At 45.5% G+C, this 15,000-nt stretch overlaps 1 long non-coding RNA gene across 3 annotated transcripts in view; it reads left to right on the top strand.

Moving 5' to 3' along the window:
* Positions 1 to 15,000, top strand: part of LOC126995674 (uncharacterized) — a 279,072-nt gene that overhangs the window by 163,442 nt on the left and 100,630 nt on the right. For all 3 annotated transcript variants that reach the window (XR_007750641.1, XR_007750637.1, XR_007750638.1), the window contains exon 4: positions 8,107 to 8,213. This is a non-coding gene — a long non-coding RNA (uncharacterized LOC126995674). The remainder of the gene's footprint in view (positions 1 to 8,106; positions 8,214 to 15,000) is intronic.

The raw sequence follows: 15,000 nt of genomic DNA, 5'->3' as shown, positions 1-15,000 counted from the left end.
CTTCAATTTCTCGTATTCCGCCTCTGTCCCTTCTCTCGAAATGGAACACTCCTTTTTGTCCTTGGAATACAGTAGTTCAAAGATGTTTCATTATACAACAAACATTCTCATCTCGTTCTTTTCTCTCGTTGATATTTATTTTAACTTTATTTTTTTATTTGTTTTCTCTTTTCTTACCCACACCTTTTGTGTTGTTATTGTTGTTGGTCTTGGATTCCACTAGTTCAAAGACGTTCCATTATACAACAGACATTCTCTTTTCGTTCTTTTCTCTCTTTGACATTTATTTTAACTTTAATTTTTAGTTGTTTTCTCTTATCCTCCCCACGCCTTTTTTTTTTTTTTTGTCCTTGGAATGCAGTAGTTCAAAGACGTTCCATTATACAACAATCGTTCTCTTTTCGTTCTTTTCTCTCGTTCACTTTTATTTCAACTTTAATTTTTAGTTGTTTTCTCTTATCCTCCTCACGCCTTTTGTTGTTGTTGTTGTTGGTCTTGGAATACAGTAGTTCAAAGACGTTCTATTATACAACAGACATTCTCTTTTCGTTCTTTTCTCTCTTTGACGTTTATTTTAACTTTAATTTTTAGTTGTTTTCTCTTATCCTCCCCACGCCTTTTTTTTTTTTTTTTTTAGTTCAAAGACGTTCCATTATACAACAGACATTTTTTTTTTTTTATGCAGTAGTTCATACAGTAGTTCAAAGACGTTTCATTCTACAACAAACATTTTCATCTTTCACTTTTCCTCTGACTTCTTTTTCCCAACTTTATCATTTTCTTGTATTCTCTTTTCCTCCTAAACTCATTCATTTGGAGTTTGTTTGTCAGCGGGATGCAGCAATTCAAAGTATATCTCCATTATACAACAACCTTATTTTTCTTCTCTCCTTGAATCTTATTTCCAACTGTATTGTGTTGGGGGGTTTCTGGTCCTCCTAAACTCTTTTTTGTTTGTTTGTTTGTTTGTTTGTCATTGGGAAATTGACCTATCTTTCGGCCCCTCCTCTTGACTCTTCGTAGGAGCGGTGAGTAGCGGGCTTTTTTTTTCATTATTGTTTTTTTTTCCCTTTGAACTGCTTCCTCTACTGTAAAAAAAAAAATAAGGTGTTCTGCCATACATCTTCCTTTTCTATCCTTTTTCTAACTTTTTTACCTTGCTATTTTCGCTTTTCCTCCTACGCCAATTTATTCATTATGTTAGTCCTTGGAATGCAGTAACTCAAAGCTTTTTCACTATACAGCATCTTCATCTTTCTTTATTTTTTTCCTTCTTATGTCTTTCTTTTTTCTCAAGTCTACATTGTTGCTCTATCTCTTTTTACTTCGGTATTTTCTCTTTTCCTCCTACGCCCATTTATTCATCATGTTAGTCCTTGGAATGCAGTAACTCACAGCTATTTCACTATACAGCATCCTTATTCTTTCTTTTTTTCTTCTTCTTCGGTCTTTCCATTTTTTTTTTTTTTCCTTTTTCACTATACAGCATCTTCATCTTTCTTTATTTTTTTCCTTCTTTCGTCTTTCCTTATTTTTCTAAGTCTACATTGTTGGTCTATCTCTCTCAAAATCTACCTGTATATCTTTCTTTCATGATGGCCATTCACTAAGTCTCTTTTCACCAAGTTTTTGTCCTTTTTTCTTGTCATATTTATCTTTTTCACGTCGTAAATTACTCGGTGTAGCATTTTCATTCTCCTCCTCTTACTCCTCCTCCTCCTTCTGCTCCACCTCTTCCTCTTCCTTCCCACTCCACTCCCTCGTCATCAATTAGAATATCCACTGCATTTTTTTTCTCTCCCATCTCCCTCCTCCTCCACCACCTCCACCACCATCACACTTCCCAAACCGGTTCCTTGTCCCACACCTGCTACACATCCTACTATGCTCCCTCCCTCTCCTGTTTTTTTGTTTTTTTTCTTTGTCCTTTTAGCACTGACGAGTCCACTCCCTTTTCCGCCTCACTCCACTCCCCCTTTCCTCTTCTTCACTCCTATTTACTCCTCTCTTCACATCTCTTCATTCTTTTTCACGCTCCTTTTTCCCTTTATCACTCCCCTTTCCTCTTCTTCACTCCTATTTACTCCTCTCTTCACATCTCTTCATTCTTTTTCACGCTCCTTTTTCTCTTTATCACTCCCCTTTCCTCCTCTTCACTCCTATTTACTCCTCTCTTCACATCTCTTCATTCTTTTTCACGCTCCTTTTTCCCTTTATCACTCCCCTTTCCTCCTCTTTTCACATGTTCTTATCCTTTTTCCACTCCCCTTATTTTCTCTATTCAAGTTCCTTCCTTCCTCTCTACTCTCCTTTCTCCCTTTTCCACTCCCTTTCTTCCTCTTTTTCCACTCCCCTTTCTTCCTCTTTCAACGTCCCTTCCTTCCTTTCCACATATCTTCCTTCTTTTCCTATTCCCCTTCTTCGTCTCTCCACGTTCGTTTCTTCATATCCTTCTCCTCTTCCTTCTCTCCTCCCTCCTCTTTCATTGTCTCCCAACACCCCTTGCCACTGCCCACTCACTCGGTTCTTTTTCTTTTTTCTTCGACTCCGTGTATTCTCAGCCTTTCCACATCCCCTTCGCCTCCACATGTGCTCCTCCACGCCCCCGCACCACCACTTGTACCACTCCTTCAGCCACCCCGCGTACCCTTGCCCTGTGTCCTCTAGTATCCCTCCGCCAACTCATCCTCTGCCGCCCTTTAGTCTAGTTACTCCCTCCACCATAAACACAGACACACCCTCGTTCTCTTTTTCCTGTATCCATATAGGTCCCATTACGACTATTTTCCAAGGCCACAGAAAAGATTAACCGGGTATTCATTGGTGATTTTCCCGGTCATAGTGAAGAAGTCGTGTTAAACTATCACTAGGATCACGTGATAGTCCATGAAAAACCTGCAGTTTCTACGAGAAGGTTTTAAAACGAGCGAACTGAGGTACAGATGCGTTTAATTAACCCGTCTTCTGTGATTGGCACGGATTTCGCCTTCACTGGTAGCCTGATAACATATACTCCCAGGTCTTTCTCTGCCTCTGTGGTGGATAGTGGTGTGGTATTTTTATGCTGGATCTCCCTTCCCAAGGTGCATGACTTTACATTTTCTTCATTGAATTGTAGCAGCCACTTTTTGTTCCATTCCTGTACCTTGGCGATGTCTTCTTGTAGGAATACGAGGGACTGGGAAAGGGAGTAAGGAGTGTGGAGAGGGAGGAAAAGACGTGGAAAGAGGAAGAAAGGGAGTGGGAAAGAGGGAGAAAGGAGAGGAGTGAGGAAGGAAGGAACGTGGATAGAGAAAAGGAAGGGGAGTGGAAAAAGGAGAGAAATAAGTGAAAAGAGGAGGAAAGAGGAAGAAAGGGAGTTGGAAAGAGGGAGAAAGGAGAGTAGTGAGGAAGAAAAGTGTTATAGTAGGATATCAATGTATTATTATTATTATTATTTAGTATCACCACGAATTAGGCATACAATTGTCAATGGAAAAAACCCACGACAGATGGATCACGCCACCTTAAAGGAATGTCGTCCGTCAGTGTTTACCGTCTCAGTTTGTATACAAAGCATTTCATCAAGCTTGACAGTCACCTTGACGTACGTGACCAACTGTAACAATTATTTTCCAACCTGTAACTCGCAACTCCTTCACGAGAGTCCGGCTGACACACAATGGCAGTCGCTCTCGCTCCGACGCTCCTTGTACATAGAGAACTAACAATATATTCGCCTTAAGGAAGCTGAAGTCTTAATCAACGCCCTTTAAACGCCCCCCGGTACCCCGTTACAAAGGAACGTGGATAGAGAAAAAGAAGGGAAGTGGAAAAGGAGAAAAAGATGTGAAAAGAGGAGGAAAGAGGAAGAAAGGGAGTGGGAAAGGGAGAAAAAGATGTGAAAAGAGGAGGAAAGAGGAAGAAAGGGAGTGGGAAAGGGAGAAAAAGATGTGAAAAGAGGAGGAAGAGGAAAGTGGAAAGGAAAAGATGTGAAAAAGAAGGAAGAAAGAGGATGAAAAGAGGAGGAAAGAGGAGTGATAAAGGACCTTAAGGTGGTATTCTCAGACGCTCCCTCCTCTCACCACAAATATTTTCAAATGCCACGAAGGTTATCAGAAAGGTTCCCATGAGTGTTTTTACCACGTTCATGGTACAGGAGCTTTGTCATATTACCACCAGGGTCATAAATCTACCCATGGAAATACCCACTACTCCTACGAAAGCCTTATCAAATGTGGGTGAAATGTTTAAGAATATGGCCCTCAGTGTTCCTCTGCCGACCATTGCTCTGTCGCCCTCTCGTCTGGTTACTCCCACTAACATCAACACAAAAAACACACCCTCGTCTTCTCATTCTCTCATTCCCTGGCCTGTGTACCCCAACTAGACCCTTATGTAAACCTCTCCCCCTCACATTAATCCTTGCTTTGTCACCCTCTAGTCTAGTTATTCTGACTAACACACACATACACACACACTCACTCACTCACTCACGACACCCCACCTACGCAAACACACCCTCACTCACCCTCTAGCCTCCGTACCCTCACCTTCACCTCACCTCACAGCCTTCGCCTTTGCTGTCCTTCATCTTCCACCTTTGATTAGATAGTTAGTGTAGCTTGTCACAAACAGCCTCGTAAGGACCATCAAGTCTGCTGTTGTTTGTTCTTCCTTTGTGGTTCTTTGTGTTCCTTGCTCCTCCGTGTCCAGTGCCTCTTCTAACCTTACGTCTCCCTTTCATCATCTCATATGTAACACCCACACTCACACACTCACGTCACAGCATCATCTACTTACACAAACACATCATCGCTTACCACTCCACCACCCACCCCTTCTCCCTTTGCCCTCCGCGCCCTTATCCATCCCTCTCCGTGCCCATCACCCATTCATCCTCCACGCCTCCTCTTTCATCACCCACTCGCAAGCCCCTCTGTCACCCACTCACACCCACGGGACGTCATCTACATAAACACACTCAACCGCCTTGCCAAATGCCCTTCGCTGCTACTTCCTATAATGACTCCAACATATTCAAGAGGGAGAGTTAGGGAGAATATCAAAAACGCCTGTGGACCTTTTTTTATATTTTTACAGCAAAGGAGACAGTTCAAGGGCATAAAAAAAGGAAACAATAATGAAAAAAAGGCCGCTACTTACTGCTCCTAATAAGAGTATAGAGGAGTGGCCGAAAGAGAGGTCGATTTCGGGATTTGTTATTTCCTTCGTGTCTCCACCTGTAATCTTTATATAGGATCGGCGTGTTGTGGGTATACTTCCTTTCCCTATGTTGCTCTGTCTCAAGTTCATGATTTCCTTCCTTCTTTACGTTGTGGTATTTGTGTTCCTCCACCCATGCTCTTTCTCCTCACTCCTCGCTCCTCGACCCCTACTCACTTATCTTCAACTTCCTGTCCTTCCCTCATTTTCTCTTACCTTCCTCGCAGAAGCTCTATTCACCCGCTCCCTTCCCTTCCATCTTCACAGAGACTATCCCCACTCCTTCCCTTATTACCCTCCCTTCCCCTACCACTACTGTCAGTCCTCACAGTCTCTACACACAAACCGCTTCCCCTTCCTTCCCTTTCCTTTCCTTCCCTTCTTTTTCCTTTCCTTCCCTTCCCTTCCCTTTCCTTTCCTTTCCTTCCCTTCCCTCCCCTTCCCTTTCCTTTCCTTCCCTTCCCTTCCCTTCCCTTCCCTTCCCTTACTTTACATTACATAACATTGCATTACATTAATATACCTTTTCATTTTTACATAGGCTCTTCACCCTTCCCCTTCCCTTCTTTTCCCTTCCCTTCCCATCCCATCCCTTCCCATCCATGCCATTCCTTTCCATTACCTTACCTTATCTTATATTATCTTACCCTTTCATCCCCACACAGCCTCTCCACACCCCTTCCCTTCCCTCCTCCTCTTCCTCCTCCTCCTCACACACTTCCTTATGCTAACCCTCCCGCACCTGTGTTTACCTGAAGAAGACGCCAACCTGTTTTTTTTTCTTTTTCTTTTTTTTTGTCACTCCACCTCCCATAAACCTGCGCACGCCTCGAGTTCTTAATCCTTGTCGTACTGCATCTTCCTTTTCTTTTCTTTTTTCTCTCTCTCTCTCGCTCTCGGCACTTAGGTTACGTCATTAATAGGCCCGTTTTTACAGCTTCCGTCCTTTACATTGTGCGATGACTCGTCTACTTGTTTGTTTGTTTGGTGGGTGGTTGTTTTGGTGGTACAATGGTTGGTGATGACAGGCGGACGGTCATTGTGGTGGAGTTTAGCTCATTTTTTCTTTCTTCAGCTTTGCCAGGTTTTGTATTGCGTGATTGCTTTTTTTCCTTGTTGTTGAATGAATGAATGAATAGATAAATGAAAGAGTGAGTGAATAGGCGAATGATGATGGAGTGAGTGAGTGAGGAAATAGAGGAGTGATGAATTGATCGGAGAGATGAGTGAGTGAATGAATGAATGGATGGTAATATGTAGATGATTTTTTTTGTTTTATATAGAATGGATGAACGAAGGATTATATGTAAATTGAGGCTTCTTCATAACCATATTCTTTTTTGTGTTTGCGACTATGGATGAAGGCCGAAAGAAAACGTCCACGAAGAAGAAGAAGAAGAAGAAGAAGAAGAAGAAGAAGAGAAAAAGAATGAGGAATAGGAAAAGGAAGAAGAAGAAGAACAGGAAGAAGAAGAAGAAGAGAAAGAAGAAGAAGAAGAAGAAAAAGAAAAAGAAAGAAAAAGAAGAAGAGAAAAAGAATGAGGAATAGGAAAAGGAAGAAAAAGAAGAGGAAGAAGAAGAAGAAGAAAAAGAAAAAGAAAGAAAAAGAAGAAGCAGCAGTTGAAGAAGAGTTTAGAAGATGCCAAAGGAAGTTAGTTATCAGCCCTGGTTAGCGAGGCGTCTTGACGCTTCCCCCCGATAGGCACTTATCCCGCTCTCTGATTGGGTCGTGGTGGGGGTGGCGGGGTGGGGATGGTGGGGGTGGGGGTGTTGCGAGCTTATATGAGTATTTATGCTAATGGTCAGTCTTCTTTAACCTCCTCCTCCTCCTCTTTCTTTTCGTCGTGTCCTCGTCTTCCTTTCAGTGGATTTAAGACTTACATAAGTATTAAATTTTATGATCATTGTTCTTCCTCCTCCTCCTCCTCCTACTCCTACTTTGCATCCTCTTTATCTCATCATGTCCTTAACGCTTTCTTATATTGTAATTTTCTTCGTCCATGCTCCTCTTTTTCTTCTTCTTCTTCTTCATCTTCTTCTTGTTTCTCCCTTTGTTTTCCTTTCTTCATTTCATTGTTCCTTTCTTTCCCTCCTGTTCTTTCTTCTCCTCCTCCGCGCCCCGCCACTGGTCGTCGTCAGGTCGTCCTCGTGTCCTAGGCGCCCTGGTCGTGTCGTCGTTTCCGGGCGGCGTGGCCTTGGCGTTCCCTCCACAACATCAAATAACAGGCGTGTTTGCCGGGTCTCTAGGCAGCTGCATCCCCGCCCCGCCCCGCCCCCGCCTATGCCCCAGCTGCTGCCACGGGACCCACAGGACGACCCTTGGATCCTGAAAACCGCCTGCACTCACCAGGCTCCTCTCCCCCTCCCCCCACCGTCCTTGCTGCTAGGACAGGCGGCTCTGAGGCGGCCCAGCTGCCCCGCCACGGCTGCTTCTCCGCCTCGAGTTTCAGCTAAATTAATCCGTTGCTTCACCAGTGATTTGTAGAAGAGAGAGAGAGAGAGAGAGAGAGAGAGAGAGAGATTCGTGGAGGAGGAGAAAAATAAAGAAAATAAAGTAAATGAAAAAAAGAAAAAGAAGAGGAGGAAGAAGAAGCGCAGAACAAGGAAGAAGAGTCAGCCTCCGCCGCAGCAGGAAAGCCCGCATTAAGTCCCGGCCTGGCGGGGACGCGGGGCAGCAGGCGGCGGCGGGCGTCAGGGTCGCCGCCGCCGCCTCCCGGATGAGGGTGTCCGGCCGCGCTTTTCTCTTCCTTTTCAGGCCATTTAACGCACGAAACTCAATCCTGCCATTCACTAACCTACCTCACTCTCTCCTTTTCCAATCCTGCCTCGTGCTAACCTACCTCACTCTCTCCTTTTCCAATCCTGCCTCGTGCTAACCTACCTCACTCTCTCCTTTTCCAGAGCCGAGCTGACAGCGATCCCGGCGCCTCTCTCCCCTAACATGGGCGGCAACACCAACAACAGCATCCCTTCCTGTCATCGGAGGCCTCTCAGCTCATCTCATTAAGGTAAGGCCCAGGTGCTGCCCAGGTAGGTAGCGACATGCCATCCTCACTCACCCCTCATTCCTCCCCCACCCGAACACACACACCTGTCACGCGGGGCCTCGTTATCGCCGTCGGTGTGCATAGGTTGGCGGTCCCTCGTGCCCCCTCCAGGTACTCGAACACCCTTTTTGTGGCTCCCGGTCCCGTGTCGGCGTCAGCGTGATGGGTGTCGGCGCGGGATGGTGGTGTTGGGCCTCGCGCGCAGTGGGTTGTTTGTATCTTGTCCTAGCGAAGTGTTATCATGTTTTTTGTGTACCTGATATCCCCGTCCCTCAACTAAGAGAGAGAGAGAGAGAGAGATCTTGAACAATGAAAAGAGATGGAAGACACGATGAGGAAGAATGAAGGTGAATAAAAAGGAAAAAAAAGTTGATAAAGGAAAAGGAAATAAAGAAAGAAACACACACAGAGAGAGAGAGAGAGAGATGAAGAGCAAAATATAAGAAATGTGAGATATTGAATTCCGGCCCATCTCCGTTATGTCACTGTCATTGCTACATAGCTTTTTGAAACACGGATTTGTCGCATCAAGGCAACAAATAACTCCCCGAAGAAAACTCCCTCAACACTAACGGCCATATTCATAAAACATTTCGACTCCCAAGCTCACACATTTGATAGGGCTTTCGTAGGAGTTGTGGGCATATCCATGGGTAGTTTTCTTTTTTTACATCAAAGGACACGGCTCAAGGGCAACATTAAGAGTACAAAAAAGAAAGCCCGCTACTCGTCGCTCCCTGGTAGTAATCTGACATCTATTCTGCAATCAAGGCAACAAATAACTCCCCGAAGAAAACTCCCTCAATACTAACGGCCATATTCATAAAACTTTTCGACTCCCAAGCTCACACATTTGGTAGGGCTTTCGTAGGAGTTGTGGGCATATCCATGGATAGTTTTATTTTTTTACATCAAAGGACACGGCTCAAGGGCAACATTAAGAGTACAAAAAAGAAAGCCCGCTACTCGTCGCTCCCTGGTAGTAATCTGACATCTATTCTGCAATCAAGGCAACAAATAACTCCCCGAAGAAAACTCCCTCAACACTAACGGCCATATTCATAAAACATTTCGACACCCAAGCTCACACATTTGATAGGGCTTTCGTAGGAGTTGTGAGCATATCCATGGGTAGTTTTCTTTTTTTACATCAAAGGACACGGCTCAAGGGCAACATTAAGAGTACAAAAAAGAAAGCCCGCTACTCGTCGCTCCCTGGAAGTAGTCTGACATCTCTTCTGCACCATGAACGGGAAAGAAAACACTCATTAAAACCCGATTAATCTTCCTTTCGACCTTTGATAATTGATGTGGGAGGTGGAAGCGTCTGAGAATAGCGACCTAATCTCACGGCCTTTCACAAATACATATCACTTGGGCCAAACCTGAAATCTGGCAGCGAGTTATGAGAGACCTTAATTTAACCCCTTTCTGAACTGGAACTTTCTAGCGTCAAAAACAACTTCATCGCGTCCTTCGCAATCCTTCTGACTTTATGCCAACCTCCACACTTGACCTCAGGGACGAAAATGGAGACGTCAGCTGCTTTCCCTGTTCGTGAGTGTGTCCTCCTCGGCATGCAGGCGCGGGAGCCGAGCCAGGCAGACACGTGGACACCCGCTGCCTGGTTTCGTATCACCAAGCAAGAGGCTCAACAGTAACCAAGGCACGAGAAAGCAGCGCTGGGGTTGAGGTGTCGTTAGGAGGAAACAGTGTGGTCAGCTTCCTGTGTTCGGCGTGAAAGGGGCGGCGGCATGAGGAAGGCACCCGAAAACACAACAGAACAGCCTTTTGCAGTTCATTCTCAGCGGATTTTTCGTGCCCAGGCGCTGCTGCAACCCACGTTTCATCATGACCTGAGCCAAGACTACCTGGCACTGACGCGGATAGGCCACACATCCTGCGTGTGATGCTTGCATGATAGGTGCTCTCCAAGCCCTGGCACGCCGGCTCTTGGTATTGCCTCAGCTCACGGCGCGGTGCCAAAGGTTGAAGGGGTGGGGGGGGGGTGGGGGGGGCAGGGGAAGAGGAAGTGAACCACGGGAGCCAAGACGTGACCCCACCCCTCACCCCCCCACCCCTCCCATCCCCCGCCCCCTAGCTTGACGGACAAAAAGAGGAAGTACATTGCTTTGTCACCCTGAAATACACCCATGAAGACCTTTGGGGAGTGTTCACGTCATCTCAGACAAGACACAGATGCCAAGACGTCATGACACTGGCAACAACAGGAAGATGGTGCACGCATTGCTTCGTGGCCCAAAAATAGTCTCATGAAAACCCTCGGGGGGAGTCCACGCCAACTCAAACAAGACGCAGAAGCCAAGACGTCATGACCCCGAATAGACAACGACGGGGAGAAGGTGCATTGCTTCGACCACGGACAGATAACAAAATGAGGAAAACGCATTGCTTTATTACCCTTGAAAACACGCCCTTGAAGACTCTTTGGGAGTGTTCACGCCACCCCCGACAAGACAAGACACAGAAGCCAAGACGTCAATAACTCTAAACGGAGAACAACAAGAAGGTGCATTGCTTTTCTCACCTTGAAAATGTACCCTTGAAGACCCTCTTTGGGAGTGTTCACGGTACCTTCGACAAGACAAGACTTTGTTGTAAAAAAAAAAAAAAAAAAAAAAAAAGCTAAGACGTCAAGACTCTAAACGGAGAACAACAGCTTTTCTCACCCTGAAAATATACCCTTGAAGACCCTCTTTGGGAGTGTTCACGCCACCCCAGGCAAGACGAGACACAGGCCAAGACGTGATAGTCCAGGAAGAAGGTACATTGTTTTGTCACCCTGAAAATACACATCCTTGGAGACTATTTCTTGAGCCGTGTTCACGCCACGCTCAGACAAGACACAGAAGCGAAAACCACAACCAGGGACAGACAACAAAAACAAGAAGGTTCATAGCTTTTGTCACCCTTGAGAAAACACACTTGGGGACGCTTTCTCGGGGAGTGTTCACGCTACGCTCAGACAAGACACAGGAGCCAAGATGTTATGACCCGGGACAGACAAGAGCAGGAAGAAGGCGCATTGCTTCTCTCACCCTGAAAATACACTCTCTTAATTGGAATAGTGTTCACGCCCCCCCCTAGACGAGACACAGAAACCAAGACATCATGACCCCGGACGGACAACAAGAGGAGAGAAGGTGCACTGCTTTGTCCCTTTGAAAATGCACCCTTGAAGATACATTTTAATGCAGTGTTCGCGCCACCCTCACACAAGGCAGGCAGGCACGGGGCGGTGGGTCAGGGAGGACATACATGGCGACCCTGACTTACACAGGAAACACTTCAGGAGGCAGCTGTTCTTCCCATTGACTCCGAGCTCCCGTGTGCCTTATCTCCCGGTCACTGGGGGCCGTGCTGCGTTCTTGTCGCGCCGTGATCGAAACGCGATGAAAAAAAGTTGGCTTGTTGTGGCGAGATTCCAAGAAGTGAGTCAAGCACATTCATTGGCGTGTTTGTTTGGACTGTTTGGCATTTGTGTATGTGTGGGGGGGGGGGGGTTAAGGGGAAGGGGTGTTTTGTGTTTGTGGAGGGTAGAAGGACGCTTGTTTGAGGGGAGGAGGAAGGGGTGTTGTGTGGGGAGGAAGTGGTGGTGTGTGTGTGTGTGTGTGTGTGTGTGTGTGTGTGTGTGTGTGTGTGTGTGTGTGTGTGTGTTATTTTTTACTCAAATGTCAGATGGTGTGGAATGCTCTTTTTCTCCTTTCTCTTTTTTTTCCTCTATATTTTTCCTATTTTTTTCCCTTCATTCCTGGAAGAGTGACATGAAGGATAAAGAAATATATACAGCGTTGTTATTGCAGAAACTAAGTTGATTGCTCCTGTGAAAACCTGTGTGTTTGATTAATTTAACTGATAATAACAAATATAGTAGTGGCAGTAGTAGTAGTAATAGTAGTAGTAGTAGCAGTAGTAGTAGTAGTAGTAGTAGTAGTGATGGTGGTGGTGGTGGTGATGGGATGTAATAGTTATAGCAGGAGGAGGAGGAGGAGAAGGAAAGATAATAGATAGATAAATAGACAGCTAAACGGATAAGAAATAGACAGCGATAGATTTTTTTTTACAGCAGAGGAGACAGCACAAGGGCACAAAAAAAGGAAACAATAAAAAAAAGCTCGCTACTCGCTGCTCTTGTAAAGAACCCGAAGAGAGAGTAATATAGATAGATAGACAGATAGGCAGAGAGTAGAAGCATGAAAAGTAGCGGCATCAACCAGTCGCTCCCAAGGCTGTAAGGGGAAGAGGAGTGCCACGCGGGGACATCATTACTCACCCTTCTTCGAACTCTACTGCAGGTGCGGGGCTGGGGCGGGGCGGGGCGGGGCGGGGCGGGGCGTGTGTTTCCCTTGCCTCACCCTCTCCTTGGAACCGCTCGGCATCACCTCCTCTTTGCTGTATAGGCGTTCCGGGAATCCTATATGTACGCAATAAAAAAAAGGGGGTTGTCAGCGATAGGTCTCTCCTGGAAAACCGGTTGCAGACACTCCTTCCCTTCTGTCTATCTATCTATCTATCTATCTACCTTCCTATCTATCTATCTATCTATGTCTACCTATCTTTTTCATTACAACAAAGAAAGTAGCTCAAGGGCAAAAAATAAAAAATAACAGGAACGAAAAGATCCAATAGACTGCTCCAACATCTATTTGTCAATCCATCTATCTATATCTATCAATCTGTTTATCTGTATCTATCTACCTACCTGTCTTTATCTATCTTTCTGTATGTGTCTGTCTATCTATCTGTCTATCTCTATCTGTCTATCTATTTATCTGTCTCTTTTATGTCCGCCTCATACTCAGGATAATTATTAATACTTCACAAACATCAATTCTTACCCAGCGAGGCGAATTTTCCGGGTCGCGTGGCCTTGAGGGGAGGTTGTCCTTGACTTGGCTGGAGGGGGAGAGGGAGGAGGAAGAAGGGGGAGTGGCTACATGGAGGGTGAGGGAGGGGGAAGGGGAGTTAAGAGGAGGAAATGGGGTAGCTGCATGAGGGGGGTGAGGGAAGAGGGCGAGTGGCTGTATAGGGTGGTAGGGAGGGGTTGGGGAAGTAGCAGGTGTGTGTTGTGTGGGGTTGGGGAATGTCCGTCTTGTCTATCTCACACATGTTCCTATACGTGGCGTGATGGGGGGAGGGAGAGGAGAGGAGAGGAGGGGAGGAGAGGGGAAAGAGAGGGCGTGATGCAAGGCGAGAGGGAGGTGAGGGATGGAGGAGGAAAGAGGGAATCATGGTGTTGAGGAAGGGATAGACTTGGAAGGAAAAGAAAAAGGGAGAGTAAAGGAATGTAGGAAAGATAAGAGAAGATGAGACATTAGTAAAAAGAAGGAGTAAGAAAGAGAGAGAATCATGATAAAAGAGGATTATAAAAGGAAGGAAGGGGTAGGGAGTTAGAAGGAAAAATAAGAGAAGATGAGATATTAGTAAAAAGGAGTTAGGGAAGAGAGAGAATCATGGTAAAAGAGAAGGAGTATGAGGAGGAAGGAAGGAGTGAGAGAGGAAGGTGTACAGGTGAGGGAGTGACGATGAAGGGGGTGAGGTAGATGGCGCTAGGGCTGTATTTGACCTTGCTTTTGGTTTGACCTTGCTTTTGGACACCTCTTTTGTTTCTTTTTTAGGAGCAGCGAGTAGCGGGCTTTTTTTATTATTGTTTTTTTTGTGTGTGCGCCCTTGAGCTTCCTCCTTTGTTGTAAAAAAAAAAAATATGAGAGGAGAAGTGATGACCAACGTTACCAGATTGTCGTACTCAGCCTCTTATATATACCAACATCCAACCCAAAAAACGTCTCCTGGGCCCCAATACCTTGATCCACTTATACATATCGTTAAAATAGTTAATTCCTGATGTTTCTTGGCAATAGTTAGGGGCCAAAACCCGGTAAATACGCGGCTCTGAGTATATACGATAATCTGGCAAAGGATGGTGGGGGGAGAAAGTAAGGGAGACAGGGAATTATGGCGCCAAAGGAGGAAGAATAAAGTAAGCAGTGACTGAGGAACATGTATGGGTGAAGGAGTAAAGATGAAAGAGTGCATTAGGGAGGTGAGGGAGTACAAGAAGCTGAATGAGGAGGAATAAAGTAAGGAGAGAGGAGGTGAGCAAGAGGAAGGAGGAACACCATGGAGGTAGAAATGAGGGATGGAGGAACAATATATGGATGAAGGAGTTAAGGTGAAAGGCTGCTTGAGGGGAGATGGGAGTACAAGAAGCTGAATGAGGAGGAATAAAGTAAGGATAGAGGAGGGAAGCAGGAGGAAGGAGAAACAAGAAATGGAGGTAGAAATGAGGAATGGAGATGAGAGGAAGAATTTTTCACGCCTCTTTGAAAATGTGAACTAATGCAGCCTGTGTGTGTGTGTGTGTGTGTGTGTGTGTGTGTGTGTGTGTGTGTGTGTGTGTGTGTGTGTGTGTGTGTGTGTGTGTGTTTGGGTTTGTATGTGTGTGTGGGTTTTCGTTGGGGGGGGGGTGGTCGTATGTGGTTAAGGAAGGGGGAGAGGAAGTAATGGGGAGAGAGTGCATGAGAAAAGTGTGAGGGAGTGAAGAAAGGGGAATAAAGAGGAATAAGTGGGGGAAAAAAGATAGGAATTAGCGATGGAAAGGGAGACGAGTAAGCGGTTAGAGAATTAAAATATATATGGGTAAGGGAGCGACGGGGAAAGAGTGCGTGACAGAAATTCAGGGAGGAAGGGAAGACGAAGATAAAATTAAGTGAGGGAAGGGGAGCCG

This window comes from Eriocheir sinensis, chromosome 8, assembly GCF_024679095.1.
Source record: "Eriocheir sinensis breed Jianghai 21 chromosome 8, ASM2467909v1, whole genome shotgun sequence".
Lineage (NCBI taxonomy): Eukaryota > Metazoa > Arthropoda > Malacostraca > Decapoda > Varunidae > Eriocheir > Eriocheir sinensis.
Note: the sequence above shows the minus strand (reverse complement) of the source record. Positions and strands in the feature narration are given on the sequence as shown.